The 15,687-nt window shown below is 47.0% G+C and overlaps 5 non-coding genes across 5 annotated transcripts; 3 read left to right on the top strand and 2 right to left on the bottom strand.

The window, feature by feature from the left end:
* Positions 1–4,846: 4,846 nt before the first annotated feature.
* On the bottom strand, positions 4,847–4,919 carry Trnav-uac (transfer RNA valine (anticodon UAC)). Its single transcript has one exon. It is a non-coding gene; the product is annotated as a tRNA-Val (tRNA).
* A 235-nt stretch (positions 4,920–5,154) lies between these two features.
* Positions 5,155–5,226, top strand: Trnap-cgg (transfer RNA proline (anticodon CGG)). The gene has a single exon. It is a non-coding gene; the product is annotated as a tRNA-Pro (tRNA).
* Positions 5,227–6,874: 1,648 nt separating this feature from the next.
* Positions 6,875–6,946, top strand: Trnap-ugg (transfer RNA proline (anticodon UGG)). The gene has a single exon. It is a non-coding gene; the product is annotated as a tRNA-Pro (tRNA).
* Positions 6,947–7,543: 597 nt separating this feature from the next.
* Positions 7,544–7,616, bottom strand: Trnav-uac (transfer RNA valine (anticodon UAC)). Its single transcript has one exon. It is a non-coding gene; the product is annotated as a tRNA-Val (tRNA).
* Positions 7,617–7,851: 235 nt separating this feature from the next.
* Trnap-cgg (transfer RNA proline (anticodon CGG)) lies at positions 7,852–7,923 on the top strand. Its single transcript has one exon. It is a non-coding gene; the product is annotated as a tRNA-Pro (tRNA).
* Positions 7,924–15,687: the final 7,764 nt, after the last annotated feature.

Raw genomic sequence — 15,687 nt, 5'->3', positions numbered from 1 at the left:
TGGGCGCCGCAGGAACAGAATCCAACCAAATGTGAACGTTGTCCGAAAGAAAACTAAGAATAAAGATGCCGGGGGCAAACACAACGAGCATGACTTGGCTTCACAACCGGATAAACAAATGGAATGGCATGACGATCCGACCGTTGGCGATGATTAATTCCTCCCCCTTCCTGCATAGGTCTCAGTATGTCACAGGCATATAAAATAACAACGTTAAATATTAACAAGATCCGGTCTGACGTCAAGGTGCGTGCTCTACAACAATATCTTTACGAGTCGGATACAGACATCGCCCTTTTACAAGAGGTGGCCTTGCAGCAAATAAACCTTACCGGTTTTGTTGCAATAATCAATTCTTCCCCAGAAACGAACGTGGGGACTGCCGTCTTAATTAGGGAAGGTATTCCGTTTGCCCACATTGAAAGATTAGAATCCGGTCGAGGACTGAGTGTCACTATTTTTGGCGTTACTGTTATTAATTTGTACGCGCCTTCCGGGAGTACTCGTAGAGCTGACAGAGCCCGCTTTTATAAGGAAGATATCATTTATTTACTGCGGAACAATCCTCCGCAGCTGATCATTGGAGGTGATTTTAATTGTGTATTGTCCAGAAAAGATCAGACACCGGATTTTAATTATTCACCTGACTTAAACCGTCTTGTTTATGATCTTAAACTCAAGGACACCTGGGAAGCTCGGTACCCAACTTTAGTGAGGTACACACACATCGTTGGAAATTCCTGTAGCAGGATCGACAGGATTTATGTGTCTGAAAACTTAGCAACTAACTTATTAAATGTAGAAACTATTCCTACCAGTTTCTCAGACCACAGTGGCGTGGTTGCGTGTATCAACTTACAACAACAACCCACGCGCTGGTTTAAAAATCAGTGGCATCTTAATCTTTCATTATTAACCGACTCAGACCTGGAGGAGGCCGTCAGGCGTGCTTGGGAGCAGTGCCTCCGCACTCTTCCTGCCTTCCCTAGCATTATAGCATGGTGGACCTATAAAGCGAAGCCCAAACTGCGCAGGGTTCTTATGTCCTTTGGTATTGAACGGGCTACTGGAATTCGCAGGACAATGGAATTTTATTACTCCGTATTAAGAGATTTGTATGACAGAGCGGATGCCACGGCTACTAGAATAGGGGAAATTAAGAGAATCAAAGCTAAATTAATCAGTCTGAAACGGGAGCAGTTAGAAGGACTTAAGGTTCGATCCAAAGTAACATCAGTACGCGCAGACGAAACGGTGGCCCTGTATCACCTTGTCAAGCACGCGAAGAATAGAAGGAGGGCTTTCATTGATGGACTTAAACTCGAAGATGGTACGACGGTCACAAATCAACGCGATATCGTCAGAGAACTTTACAGCTACTTTGTCAGGACTTATACTTCAAACGCTCCCCATGCAGACAGCGCTTCTCAACTCCTTGAAGTTCTTCCTTCGAGGATAACTGCAGACGAAAGTGAAAGTCTTTCTTCGGGTTTCAGTCACGAAGCCGTTTTCGCCATCATCTGCAGTTCCCCTACTAACAAGTCCCCTGGGCCTGACGGTCTTCCCATTGAATTTTATAAAAAGTACTGGCACATACTAGGAGCGAAGATCACAGACATGGTGAACGAGGTCTTGCAGGGGCAGTCTGTTCCAGGAGAGTTTAAAGAATGTAAAATTGTTCTCCTCCCTAAGACCAGAGGTGGAAAATCTGTAACAAATCTTCGGCCGATATCACTACTGAATTCCGATTACAAGATTGTAGCTCGTGCAGTTAAGATGAGGCTTCTGCCGCTCACTTCCAACATGCTTTGCAAACAGCAAACATGTGCTTTTCGGCGGACTATACTACGAACGGTTGCCTTTTATAGGGATATTATTGCGCTCGCTGACGCCAGCAACGTACAATGTGGTCTGCTCTTTCTCGATTTTTTTAAGGCATTTGATCTTGTCAACCACACGTACCTACTAGAGACACTGCGGCGCTTGGGCTTCTTACCGTCCGCGATCGCAATAATAAAAAATGTAGCCATCGGAATCACTGCAAAAATTTCAGTAAATTCGCAACTCACGAAACGGCTCCTCATCGACAGAGGTGTCCCTCAGGGCAGCCCCTTGTCGATGTTGCTGTTCGTCATTTCGCTCGAGCCGCTCCTCACGCACCTGCAGGCGAAGCTTAGTGGTTTAACGATCTCAGGAGTGAAGTCCGTAACAGGAGCCTATGCGGATGATGTTGGGATTGTTATCAGAGATGAGTCTGACGTCACTGCGCTTGAAGCTGTCCTCAAGACCTACTGTCAGGCGTCTGGAGCACACATCAATGAACAGAAAAGCAAGTTTTTAAATCTGCGAGGCCTCGACCGTCTTCAAATTTCGTGTGCCACACACGTCAGTGAACTGAAAGCTCTAGGGATAGTGTTGAAGGCGTCAATATTAAACATGACGGCGGCGAACTGGAGGGATGTGGCTCACAAAATCAACGGTGCAGTAATTGATAACTACCACAGAAGTCTCAACCAATTTGACAGAATTACGTTGATTAATACGTGTGTTTTATCTAAGGCTTTCTACACGGCGCAGGTTCTTCCTATTCCTGCAGCAGTGGCTCAAAATATCATGTCAAAAGTTACGAATTTTCTATGGAAAGGCGAGATCTTTCGTGTATCTGCACGAACAGCAGCGCTACACCCAACGCATGGAGGGATGGGATTGGTTGACATACGGCGCAAAGCACTGGCTCTGTACGTGTCACGTACGGCGGCAATCATACAGGATGAACCTCATGGTCTTACGGCACAGTTATTTCATGCTGTCCGGCCACACAGTCTTGAATCTCCGCTGAATGTTCAACCTATTTGTTACCGGCTTAAACATATCAGAGAGTATTATCTCGAGTATAGCTACCTTAGTCACCAGTTACGGCACACTCAGTCCTTAACGGCAAAAGCAATTTTGGCGGAAAGGAGGGAACACGAAAGCCAGAATCCGATTGTTAGCAAATGTAGTGGAGTCCAATGGGATGCAGTATGGCGAAACGTTGGTTCCACTGTTTTGAGCTCGGATGCTCGTACTGCGTGGTATAAAGCAGTCAATAATATCATAAGTACCAATGAGCGACTCCACCGGATAGGGCTGAGTGCTACCGACCTCTGTCTTCACTGCAACCTCACAGATACCGTGCTGCACAGATGCACCTGTGGGGAACGTCTCCACAACTGGAACTGGATTCAGCAACAAGTCGCACTTATCACTCGCAGTGTTCCCGCCAATGTCCACGCAATGATGATCTATCGGCCTGATTTTAAGTTTTACCCACAGACGAAAAATAATACTGTGGCTTGGTTACTGGGTAATTATTCTAGTCATATCTTTAACAAACTTGGGGATGATGATCCTGTCGCATTCAAAATGCATATGGCAATCGAATTTCACAAAACACTTCAATACAAGAATCATGGCAAGAACTTTGGAAATATGCTTAACATTGTATTCAAAAAAATGGGAATAGGGTAGTGAACCGGGAGTGTGGGGGTGGGTTGGGACGCGGTGCACCTGTAGTGCCGCGAAGAGGCCCCACTGCTTCTGCCTCGTGTCCTGACTTCAGCCACTGCGCCTCGGTACCTCCCTCCAACAGTGCACACGGATCACCAGAATACACATGGATCCGAGATGAGAAAACATCTTTTTGTTTTTTTTTTCTTTTTAAATTCTTCTAGAACAACTCTTCACGGTGTGTCCCTAAACAAGAAAAAAAAAGAGAAAAAAAAAAAAAAAAAAAAAAAAAAGTGGTTAAGGCGTTGGACTGCTAATTCAATGTTAAAAAAAAAAAAAAAAAAAAAAAAAAAAGTGGTTAAGGCGTCTGACTAGAAATCAGATTCCCTCTGGGAGCGTAGGTTCGAGTCCTACCGACTGCGTCGGTTTTTTTCTTTAAGAACAACGAGCAGAAAATTTCGCAGATTGCCTGTCGTTTTGGTACCTCTCCACACCTCGCCTCTCTCAGCCGTTTATAGTGCCTGTCCTTTTGATAAGGGCGAATTCCAAGCGTCAGCTTTCGCGTCAGCCGAGCAAAGTCGGGACAAGTCGGGACATACTACAGGATGGTCTGCGTGGAGCTACGACGAAAAAAACCTTCAACAAAAAAAAAAAAAAAAAAAAAAAAAAAAAAAAAAAAAAAAAAAAAAAAAAAAAAAGGGGTATGATTCCTGCTTTGGGTGCAGGAGGTCCCGGGTTCAAATCCCGGACGAGCCCTGCCATTTTGACCGTGATGAAGAGTAGGTGGAACTCAGCCCCGGTTGCAGCTCCTCAATGAAGAGTTGACGCCTGTTATAGCACGTTGATATAACAAGAATGCGGCACCAGTAAAGTACGTAGGTGGAATTCGGTAGGAAGGCAGACGGTAATTTTGCATGCAACGGAAAACAAGGTTGTCTTTGCGGGATATGTGCACCGTGAGTGGAGATTCAGCTTAATTGTGCGACAGTCTACCCTCATCTTACTAGCGACGGCAACAACCAAGGGGTGGCATGTAAGATTGAGCGTGGCTAAGAGTTTCTCATTATTAGTTTGCATCACACTTTGACAGAGCTGTGACAAGGCGAGTAGGGTGAGCTCAGGAAAGCCAGTAGCAAGCGCACTTGAAGTAGCCCTGAAGAACCGGATTATAAATTTTGCCTGCCATAATGGAGCTAGGGTCGTTCTCAGTTACCAAATACCGGTGCAATAAGAGAGCAACAGTATTTGACAGTAAAATGACGCCCTATCCGTCTAGCATACAACATTGCTTGTCTCTGCATACGCGGACGTGAGGTCATCTCGGAAATGAAATCCGAAATGTAGATTAAAATTGTTGTGTTCCCGCCCGGGATCGAACCGGGGACCTTCTGCGTGTAAAGCAGACGTGATAACCGCTACACCACGGAAACAACGGTCATTTTCATGTACCACCCGGAGAATCGTAATAGCAACAGTTTCTCTTCTGTGTTAGCAAGGGCATCGGCTACGAGCTCCCTCCGATTCGTGAAGTTCCTGTAGTAAAAGACGTCGATGGAAACAATCTAACCGCGACAGACAGGGAGAACGCTGGCTGAGCTGCAGCCCTACATGGTGAGGCCATCAAAGGTGGCGTCATTCACATGCAGTGCGTTTTCGGAACGAATAGGCTCGTTGGTCTAGGGGTATGATTCCTGCTTCGGGTGCAGGAGGTCCCGGGTTCAAATCCCGGACGAGCCCTTGCGTTTTGTACAACGGTGTGGTAACAAATCGCATGGCGGCGGCTGTTTCGCGCATTTCCAGGCCTCCAAGTCAGCGCTAAAATCCGACAACCAGTTCTGAAACCGTTTCATGTTTCATTTGAGCCATGTGCACCCTGCTGATGGAACGTTTGCAGTTGATTTAAATGAACACAGTAGAGATCGTAGCAAGTGTCTTGCTGAGTGCGACGAAAACGGGTTTCCGCCCGCAATCGAGCCGGGGACCTTCTGCGTGTTCGGCACGGCGCCTGGGCTCGGCGGCAGCTGCTGCTCTTTCCTTCCTTACGAGATACCGTCGATTCGCGCAGTCGTTATTGCAAAAGATGTCACCAAAGGCAATCGCTTCGTTAGCGGCACTTTGCCTGGGCTCGGCGGCAGCTCTACATGGAGGCACCAGCAGCCCAGCCAGGCCGCCGCCGGCACCGGTGCGCCACAGCGCAAGGAGCCGGCGGCCGCCCTGCAATGCCCCTGTCGTTGCATATTCCACCCGCCTCATATCCTCTCCATGTCTGACTCACTACCCCAAATGACACTGCAGTCGACGTGCTTATTACTATCGCTTTTGGAAGAACCAAGGCGCAGTATTCTAGTGTCGAACCGGTACTGCAAATTGGGATTAAGCAAAAATTTATTGTGTGGTCGAGCGATAGCCTCGGCTCGCTCTTCCTACATGATCGCTTCTTGTGCGGAATAATTCCTAGCTCGCCGATGGCTTCAGAGTTGGTCTTCTCGAAGTTTTGCTTTCGCAATGCATTCCGCAATCTTTTCGTTATGAGTTGTGTGCTTCGGTTTCCCGACTTTCTTGTGTTTAGTGCGTTTGGCTTCTCTTAACCCTTAGCCACCGCTTGCCGAAATTTCCACACTATCATCTGTCGACCTGCAGAGCTCGATGAAGGCCTCGCGGCCGTTCCTGAGCTCGTGGAACGGTCGAATCTGTAGTTGTTTCCAGATCTCTCCCACACAACGGCCTCCCAGAAGCTTGGATTACAGAAGTATGCCACTACTCCCAGCCGGAGATTCACGATTGAAAGCAGAATGACATGAGCTACACGCAGCTCCGAAATTTTTTTTTTTTTTTTTGTGTCTGACCTACTTTGAAAGACTTTGTAGTCGACTTACTTACTACTATCGCTGTTGGAAACCAGGTGATAACCGCACAGTATTTTAGAGACGATCAGGTAATGAAAATTTAGAATAAGTAAAACAGTATCAAAAGAAGTTGTGTGGTGGAGCAGCACATGCAATTCACGCTTCCTAGATAATCGTTACTGCATAGAATAATTCTTTTGTCTGCGGCGTCTTCAGTATCCGTCTTCTGGAAGTTTTGCTTGCAGTATATTGTGCAATCTTTTCGTTATGAGTTGGTGCTTGGTTTCCCGATGTTCTTTTGTTTAGTGCATTCGCCTTCTCTTAACCCTGAGAAAGCACATACCGAAACTGAGGCACTGCCGGCTGTTCATAAGCAGTGCTCGATGAAGTTATTTCGCTTTTTATTCGTTGCCTTTAATATTCTTCTCATCAGTGGTGAGTGCTGCCTGCAGAAAGCGTTTATCTTGCGAATTCGCGTGAAAGTTTGTGTTCCCTGTGAGGCCCACTACTTGGGATTAACTTGACTGCTCCAGCCAGGTGGCTCGTTGGTCTAGGGGTATGTTTCCTGCTTTGGGTGCAGGAGGTCCAGGGTTCAAATCCCGGACGAGCCCTGCCATTTTGACCGTGATGAAGAGTAGGTGGAACTCAGCCCCGGTTGCAGCTCCTCAATGAAGAGTTGACGCCTGTTATAGCACGTGGATATAACAAGAATGCGGCACCAGTAAAGTACGTAGGTGGAATTCGGTAGAAAGGCAGACGGTAATTTTGCATGCAACGGAAAACAAGGTTGTCTTTGCGGGATATGTGCACCGTGAGTGGAGATTCAGCTTAATTGTGCGACAGTCTACCCTCATCTTACTAGCGACGGCAACAACCAAGGGGTGGCATGTAAGATTGAGCGTGGCTAAGAGTTTCTCATTATTAGTTTGCATCACACTTTGACAGAGCTGTGACAAGGCGAATAGGGTGAGCTCAGGAAAGCCAGTAGCAAGCGCACTTGAAGTAGCCCTGAAGAACCGGATTATAAATTTTGCCTGCCATAATGGAGCTAGGGGCGTTCTCAGTTACCAAATACCGGTGCAATAAGAGAGCAACAGTATTTGACAGTAAAATGACGCCCTATCCGTCTAGCATACAACATTGCTTGTCTCTGCATACGCGGACGTGAGGTCATCTCGGAAATGAAATCCGAAATGTAAAAATTGTTGTGTTCCCGCCCGGGATCGAACCGGGGACCTTCTGCGTGTAAAGCAGACGTGATAACCGCTACACCACGGAAACAACGGTCATTTTCATGTACCACCCGGAGACTCGTAATAGCAACAGTTTCTCTTCTGTGTTAGCAAGGGCATCGGCTACGAGCTCCCTCCGATTCGTGAAGTTCCTGTAGTAAAAGACGTCGATGGAAACAATCTAACCGCGACAGACAGGGAGAACGCTGGCTGAGCTGCAGCCCTACATGGTGAGGCCATCAAAGGTGGCGTCATTCACATGCAGTGCGTTTTCGGAACGAATAGGCTCGTTGGTCTAGGGGTATGATTCCTGCTTCGGGTGCAGGAGGTCCCGGGTTCTATTCCCGGACGAGCCCTTGCGTTTTGTACAACGGTGTGGTAACAAATCGCATGGCGGCGGCTGTTTCGCGCATTTCCAGGCCTCCAAGTCAGCGCTAAAATCCGACAACCAGTTCTGAAACCGTTTCATGTTTCATTTGAGCCATGTGCACCCTGCTGATGGAACGTTTGCAGTTGATTTAAATGAACACAGTAGAGATCGTAGCAAGTGTCTTGCTGAGTGCGACGAAAACGGGTTTCCGCCCGCAATCGAGCCGGGGACCTTCTGCGTGTTCGGCACGGCGCCTGGGCTCGGCGGCAGCTGCTGCTCTTTCCTTCCTTACGAGATACCGTCGATTCGCGCAGTCGTTATTGCAAAAGATGTCACCAAAGGCAATCGCTTCGTTAGCGGCACTTTGCCTGGTCTCGGCGGCAGCTCTACATGGAGGCACCAGCAGCCCAGCCAGGCCGCCGCCGGCACCGGTGCGCCACAGCGCAAGGAGCCGGCGGCCGCCCTGCAATGCCCCTGTCGTTGCATATTCCACCCGCCTCATATCCTCTCCATGTCTGACTCACTACCCCAAATGACACTGCAGTCGACGTGCTTATTACTATCGCTTTTGGAAGAACCAAGGCGCAGTATTCTAGTGTTGAACCGGTACTGCAAATTGGGATTAAGCAAAAATTTATTGTGTGGTCGAGCGACAGCCTCGGCTCGCTCTTCCTACATGATCGCTTCTTGTGCGGAATAATTCCTAGCTCGCCGATGGCTTCAGAGTTGGTCTTCTCGAAGTTTTGCTTTCGCAATGCATTCCGCAATCTTTTCGTTATGAGTTGTGTGCTTCGGTTTCCCGACTTTCTTGTGTTTAGTGCGTTTGGCTTCTCTTAACCCTTAGCCACCGCTTGCCGAAATTTCCACACTATCATCTGTCGACCTGCAGAGCTCGATGAAGGCCTCGCGGCCGTTCCTGAGCTCGTGGAACGGTCGAATCTGTAGTTGTTTCCAGATCTCTCCCACACAACGGCCTCCCAGAAGCTTGGATTACAGAAGTACGCCACTACTCCCAGCCGGAGATTCACGATTGAAAGCAGAATGACATGAGCTACACGCAGCTAAAATTTTTTTTTTTTTTTTTGTGTCTGACCTACTTTGAAAGACTTTGTAGTCGACTTACTTACTACTATCGCTGTTGGAAACCAGGTGATAACCGCACAGTATTTTAGAGACGATCAGGTAATGAAAATTTAGAATAAGTAAAACAGTATCAAAAGAAGTTGTGTGGTGGAGCAGCACATGCAATTCACGCTTCCTAGATAATCGTTACTGCATAGAATAATTCTTTTGTCTGCGGCGTCTTCAGTATCCGTCTTCTGGAAGTTTTGCTTGCAGTATATTGTGCAATCTTTTCGTTATGAGTTGGTGCTTGGTTTCCCGATGTTCTTTTGTTTAGTGCATTCGCCTTCTCTTAACCCTGAGAAACCACATACCGAAACTGAGGCACTGCCGGCTGTTCATAAGCAGTGCTCGATGAAGTTATTTCGCTTTTTATTCGTTGCCTTCAATATTCTTCTCATCAGTGGTGAGTGCTGCCTGCAGAAAGCGTTTATCTTGCGAATTCGCGTGAAAGTTTGTGTTCCCTGTGAGGCCCACTACTTGGGATTAACTTGACTGCTCCAGCCAGGTGGCTCGTTGGTCGTCAGTCGCGCTTGAGACACGAAGCTACACGGACGTGCTGAGAGCGCTGTTAACCGGAGAGTTTGCGAGTTGTGATATTTGTGTTGTGTTTACTTTCTGTTATAAGTGCAGTGAAATTTTCCGTTAATTGTTTTGGAGTTTCTAACCGTTTTCTTTGTTATTCTTTAGCGGCCTCGACCGCTTGTTAATTTCTGATATGGCCAGGTTATTTCCCAGGAAAAGTACCCTCCGCTTTGAATTTGAAAAGTCAACCCGTCACGTACAACCGACATCGCTGGAAATTCATGACTGGATAGTGGACGTTATTGGTATCAATTCTGATCAGGTGCACACTGCATATTACGACATGGAGCAATATTGTTTTTTTGTCAAATTGCTGAACCCTGTGTTGCTGGATAAGATACTAATGAAGCATGGCGGGCGAGTTGAATTCCGGCATCGGGATAACTCTGTAAGTACCGTCACCGTTACTAATGCCGACGTAGAATATAAAACTGTACGTATTTTTAATTTGCCCCCGGAAGTTGAAAATTGTTATTTAAAAGATGTGTTAAGCAAGTATGGGGATGTCAAACAGATTCGAAATGAACGCTGGTCTAGCCAACATCGCTTGCAGTGTTTCAGTGGTGTTCGGTCAGTAGATATGCATGTGAAAGTCAATATTCCTTCCCATATTATGGTTTGCGATTACAGGGTTCAAGTTACGTACTCTGGTCAAACTTTGACGTGTCACATCCGCAATGAGAGTGGCCACATGCGTCAAGATTGTCCTAAACGGGTTTTCGTATTAAAAAATTCCTTACAGCAACGGAAACGGCTAACGCTCGCGGAGATTATTACCGATAATCAAGCGGCAGAAAGTGCTACAGCCGGGGGTGTAGCTGCGTTGCATGAACAGGAAGTCGTGCGCATTGAGGAATTTCCAACCTTGCCTCGGACAAGTACGGACGAACCGACACTTGCGACCGGAGACACTGCTACCAACAAACGGCGTAGGACTTGTGACGGTAGTAGTTCTGAGGACGAAGCCCACAGTACCCCAGAATCAAAGAGACAGGACTCGCAGGAACGTAGATCTGATACTAAGTTCTTAAAAGGTTCCGTTCTAGTAGACGATATTTCCTCTGGCATGTCACATAGTGACATTTCAGCTGCTGTCGCGGCGTCGCAGGGGACGGATGGTCGGCCCTCCAACCAACCACGGCAACAGGTTCCGGTGGACCGACCGACATGTGAACAGCAGGTCGCTGCAGGGGTTCACCACGGCGTAGACAGTCGTGATAGTAACCAGACCACGCCTCTAGCTGAGGATGCCGAACAGCCAACGGCGGCGGCTCGCAACTCGGCAACACAACAGGAATGTTGTCATAACACGGAACGCGAACATAAACAGCAGTCGGTGACGGAAAATGTCAACACACCACTTCATGTGGAGTTTGATAACAAACGTGTTGACAGCGAAAGTACTTCCGCAGCTGGGTTGCCGCCGGAGGACACGGCGCGAGTGATTCAGGCCGTAGTGTCGGGACCGTCGTCGGCCGTTGACATTCCCCACGACCCGCCCACGCCGCCGTCTGCCGAGATGGCTCATAGTGGGCGCCGCAGGAACAGAATCCAACCAAATGTGAACGTTGTCCGAAAGAAAACTAAGAATAAAGATGCCGGGGGCAAACACAACGAGCATGACTTGGCTTCACAACCGGATAAACAAATGGAATGGCATGACGATCCGACCGTTGGCGATGATTAATTCCTCCCCCTTCCTGCATAGGTCTCAGTATGTCACAGGCATATAAAATAACAACGTTAAATATTAACAAGATCCGGTCTGACGTCAAGGTGCGTGCTCTACAACAATATCTTTACGAGTCGGATACAGACATCGCCCTTTTACAAGAGGTGGCCTTGCAGCAAATAAACCTTACCGGTTTTGTTGCAATAATCAATTCTTCCCCAGAAACGAACGTGGGGACTGCCGTCTTAATTAGGGAAGGTATTCCGTTTGCCCACATTGAAAGATTAGAATCCGGTCGAGGACTGAGTGTCACTATTTTTGGCGTTACTGTTATTAATTTGTACGCGCCTTCCGGGAGTACTCGTAGAGCTGACAGAGCCCGCTTTTATAAGGAAGATATCATTTATTTACTGCGGAACAATCCTCCGCAGCTGATCATTGGAGGTGATTTTAATTGTGTATTGTCCAGAAAAGATCAGACACCGGATTTTAATTATTCACCTGACTTAAACCGTCTTGTTTATGATCTTAAACTCAAGGACACCTGGGAAGCTCGGTACCCAACTTTAGTGAGGTACACACACATCGTTGGAAATTCCTGTAGCAGGATCGACAGGATTTATGTGTCTGAAAACTTAGCAACTAACTTATTAAATGTAGAAACTATTCCTACCAGTTTCTCAGACCACAGTGGCGTGGTTGCGTGTATCAACTTACAACAACAACCCACGCGCTGGTTTAAAAATCAGTGGCATCTTAATCTTTCATTATTAACCGACTCAGACCTGGAGGAGGCCGTCAGGCGTGCTTGGGAGCAGTGCCTCCGCACTCTTCCTGCCTTCCCTAGCATTATAGCATGGTGGACCTATAAAGCGAAGCCCAAACTGCGCAGGGTTCTTATGTCCTTTGGTATTGAACGGGCTACTGGAATTCGCAGGACAATGGAATTTTATTACTCCGTATTAAGAGATTTGTATGACAGAGCGGATGCCACGGCTACTAGAATAGGGGAAATTAAGAGAATCAAAGCTAAATTAATCAGTCTGAAACGGGAGCAGTTAGAAGGACTTAAGGTTCGATCCAAAGTAACATCAGTACGCGCAGACGAAACGGTGGCCCTGTATCACCTTGTCAAGCACGCGAAGAATAGAAGGAGGGCTTTCATTGATGGACTTAAACTCGAAGATGGTACGACGGTCACAAATCAACGCGATATCGTCAGAGAACTTTACAGCTACTTTGTCAGGACTTATACTTCAAACGCTCCCCATGCAGACAGCGCTTCTCAACTCCTTGAAGTTCTTCCTTCGAGGATAACTGCAGACGAAAGTGAAAGTCTTTCTTCGGGTTTCAGTCACGAAGCCGTTTTCGCCATCATCTGCAGTTCCCCTACTAACAAGTCCCCTGGGCCTGACGGTCTTCCCATTGAATTTTATAAAAAGTACTGGCACATACTAGGAGCGAAGATCACAGACATGGTGAACGAGGTCTTGCAGGGGCAGTCTGTTCCAGGAGAGTTTAAAGAATGTAAAATTGTTCTCCTCCCTAAGACCAGAGGTGGAAAATCTGTAACAAATCTTCGGCCGATATCACTACTGAATTCCGATTACAAGATTGTAGCTCGTGCAGTTAAGATGAGGCTTCTGCCGCTCACTTCCAACATGCTTTGCAAACAGCAAACATGTGCTTTTCGGCGGACTATACTACGAACGGTTGCCTTTTATAGGGATATTATTGCGCTCGCTGACGCCAGCAACGTACAATGTGGTCTGCTCTTTCTCGATTTTTTTAAGGCATTTGATCTTGTCAACCACACGTACCTACTAGAGACACTGCGGCGCTTGGGCTTCTTACCGTCCGCGATCGCAATAATAAAAAATGTAGCCATCGGAATCACTGCAAAAATTTCAGTAAATTCGCAACTCACGAAACGGCTCCTCATCGACAGAGGTGTCCCTCAGGGCAGCCCCTTGTCGATGTTGCTGTTCGTCATTTCGCTCGAGCCGCTCCTCACGCACCTGCAGGCGAAGCTTAGTGGTTTAACGATCTCAGGAGTGAAGTCCGTAACAGGAGCCTATGCGGATGATGTTGGGATTGTTATCAGAGATGAGTCTGACGTCACTGCGCTTGAAGCTGTCCTCAAGACCTACTGTCAGGCGTCTGGAGCACACATCAATGAACAGAAAAGCAAGTTTTTAAATCTGCGAGGCCTCGACCGTCTTCAAATTTCGTGTGCCACACACGTCAGTGAACTGAAAGCTCTAGGGATAGTGTTGAAGGCGTCAATATTAAACATGACGGCGGCGAACTGGAGGGATGTGGCTCACAAAATCAACGGTGCAGTAATTGATAACTACCACAGAAGTCTCAACCAATTTGACAGAATTACGTTGATTAATACGTGTGTTTTATCTAAGGCTTTCTACACGGCGCAGGTTCTTCCTATTCCTGCAGCAGTGGCTCAAAATATCATGTCAAAAGTTACGAATTTTCTATGGAAAGGCGAGATCTTTCGTGTATCTGCACGAACAGCAGCGCTACACCCAACGCATGGAGGGATGGGATTGGTTGACATACGGCGCAAAGCACTGGCTCTGTACGTGTCACGTACGGCGGCAATCATACAGGATGAACCTCATGGTCTTACGGCACAGTTATTTCATGCTGTCCGGCCACACAGTCTTGAATCTCCGCTGAATGTTCAACCTATTTGTTACCGGCTTAAACATATCAGAGAGTATTATCTCGAGTATAGCTACCTTAGTCACCAGTTACGGCACACTCAGTCCTTAACGGCAAAAGCAATTTTGGCGGAAAGGAGGGAACACGAAAGCCAGAATCCGATTGTTAGCAAATGTAGTGGAGTCCAATGGGATGCAGTATGGCGAAACGTTGGTTCCACTGTTTTGAGCTCGGATGCTCGTACTGCGTGGTATAAAGCAGTCAATAATATCATAAGTACCAATGAGCGACTCCACCGGATAGGGCTGAGTGCTACCGACCTCTGTCTTCACTGCAACCTCACAGATACCGTGCTGCACAGATGCACCTGTGGGGAACGTCTCCACAACTGGAACTGGATTCAGCAACAAGTCGCACTTATCACTCGCAGTGTTCCCGCCAATGTCCACGCAATGATGATCTATCGGCCTGATTTTAAGTTTTACCCACAGACGAAAAATAATACTGTGGCTTGGTTACTGGGTAATTATTCTAGTTATATCTTTAACAAACTTGGGGATGATGATCCTGTCGCATTCAAAATGCATATGGCAATCGAATTTCACAAAACACTTCAATACAAGAATCATGGCAAGAACTTTGGAAATATGCTTAACATTGTATTCAAAAAAATGGGAATAGGGTAGTGAACCGGGAGTGTGGGGGTGGGTTGGGACGCGGTGCACCTGTAGTGCCGCGAAGAGGCCCCACTGCTTCTGCCTCGTGTCCTGACTTCAGCCACTGCGCCTCGGTACCTCCCTCCAACAGTGCACACGGATCACCAGAATACACATGGATCCGAGATGAGAAAACATCTTTTTGTTTTTTTTTTCTTTTTAAATTCTTCTAGAACAACTCTTCACGGTGTGTCCCTAAACAAGAAAAAAAAAAGAGAAAAAAAAAAAAAAAAAAAAGTGGTTAAGGCGTTGGACTGCTAATTCAATGTTAAAAAAAAAAAAAAAAAAAAAAAAAAAAAGTGGTTAAGGCGTCTGACTAGAAATCAGATTCCCTCTGGGAGCGTAGCTTCGAGTCCTACCGACTGCGTCGGTTTTTTTCTTTAAGAACAACGAGCAGAAAATTTCGCAGATTGCCTGTCGTTTTGGTACCTCTCCACACCTCGCCTCTCTCAGCCGTTTATAGTGCCTGTCCTTTTGATAAGGGCGAATTCCAAGCGTCAGCTTTCGCGTCAGCCGAGCAAAGTCGGGACAAGTCGGGACATACTACAGGATGGTCTGCGTGGAGCTACGACGAAAAAAACCTTCAACAAAAAAAAAAAAAAAAAAAAAAAAAAAAAAAAAAAAAGGGGGTATGATTCCTGCTTTGGGTGCAGGAGGTCCCGGGTTCAAATCCCGGACGAGCCCTGCCATTTTGACCGTGATGAAGAGTAGGTGGAACTCAGCCCCGGTTGCAGCTCCTCAATGAAGAGTTGACGCCTGTTATAGCACGTGGATATAACAAGAATGCGGCACCAGTAAAGTACGTAGGTGGAATTCGGTAGAAAGGCAGACGGTAATTTTGCATGCAACGGAAAACAAGGTTGTCTTTGCGGGATATGTGCACCGTGAGTGGAGATTCAGCTTAATTGTGCGACAGTCTACCCTCATCTTACTAGCGACGGCAACAACCAAGGGGTGGCATGTAAGATTGAGC

This window comes from Schistocerca serialis, chromosome 2 (genome assembly GCF_023864345.2).
Source record: "Schistocerca serialis cubense isolate TAMUIC-IGC-003099 chromosome 2, iqSchSeri2.2, whole genome shotgun sequence".
NCBI lineage: Eukaryota > Metazoa > Arthropoda > Insecta > Orthoptera > Acrididae > Schistocerca > Schistocerca serialis.
The sequence above is the reverse complement of the archived record's forward strand: the minus strand, read 5'-3'. Positions and strand labels throughout refer to the sequence as shown.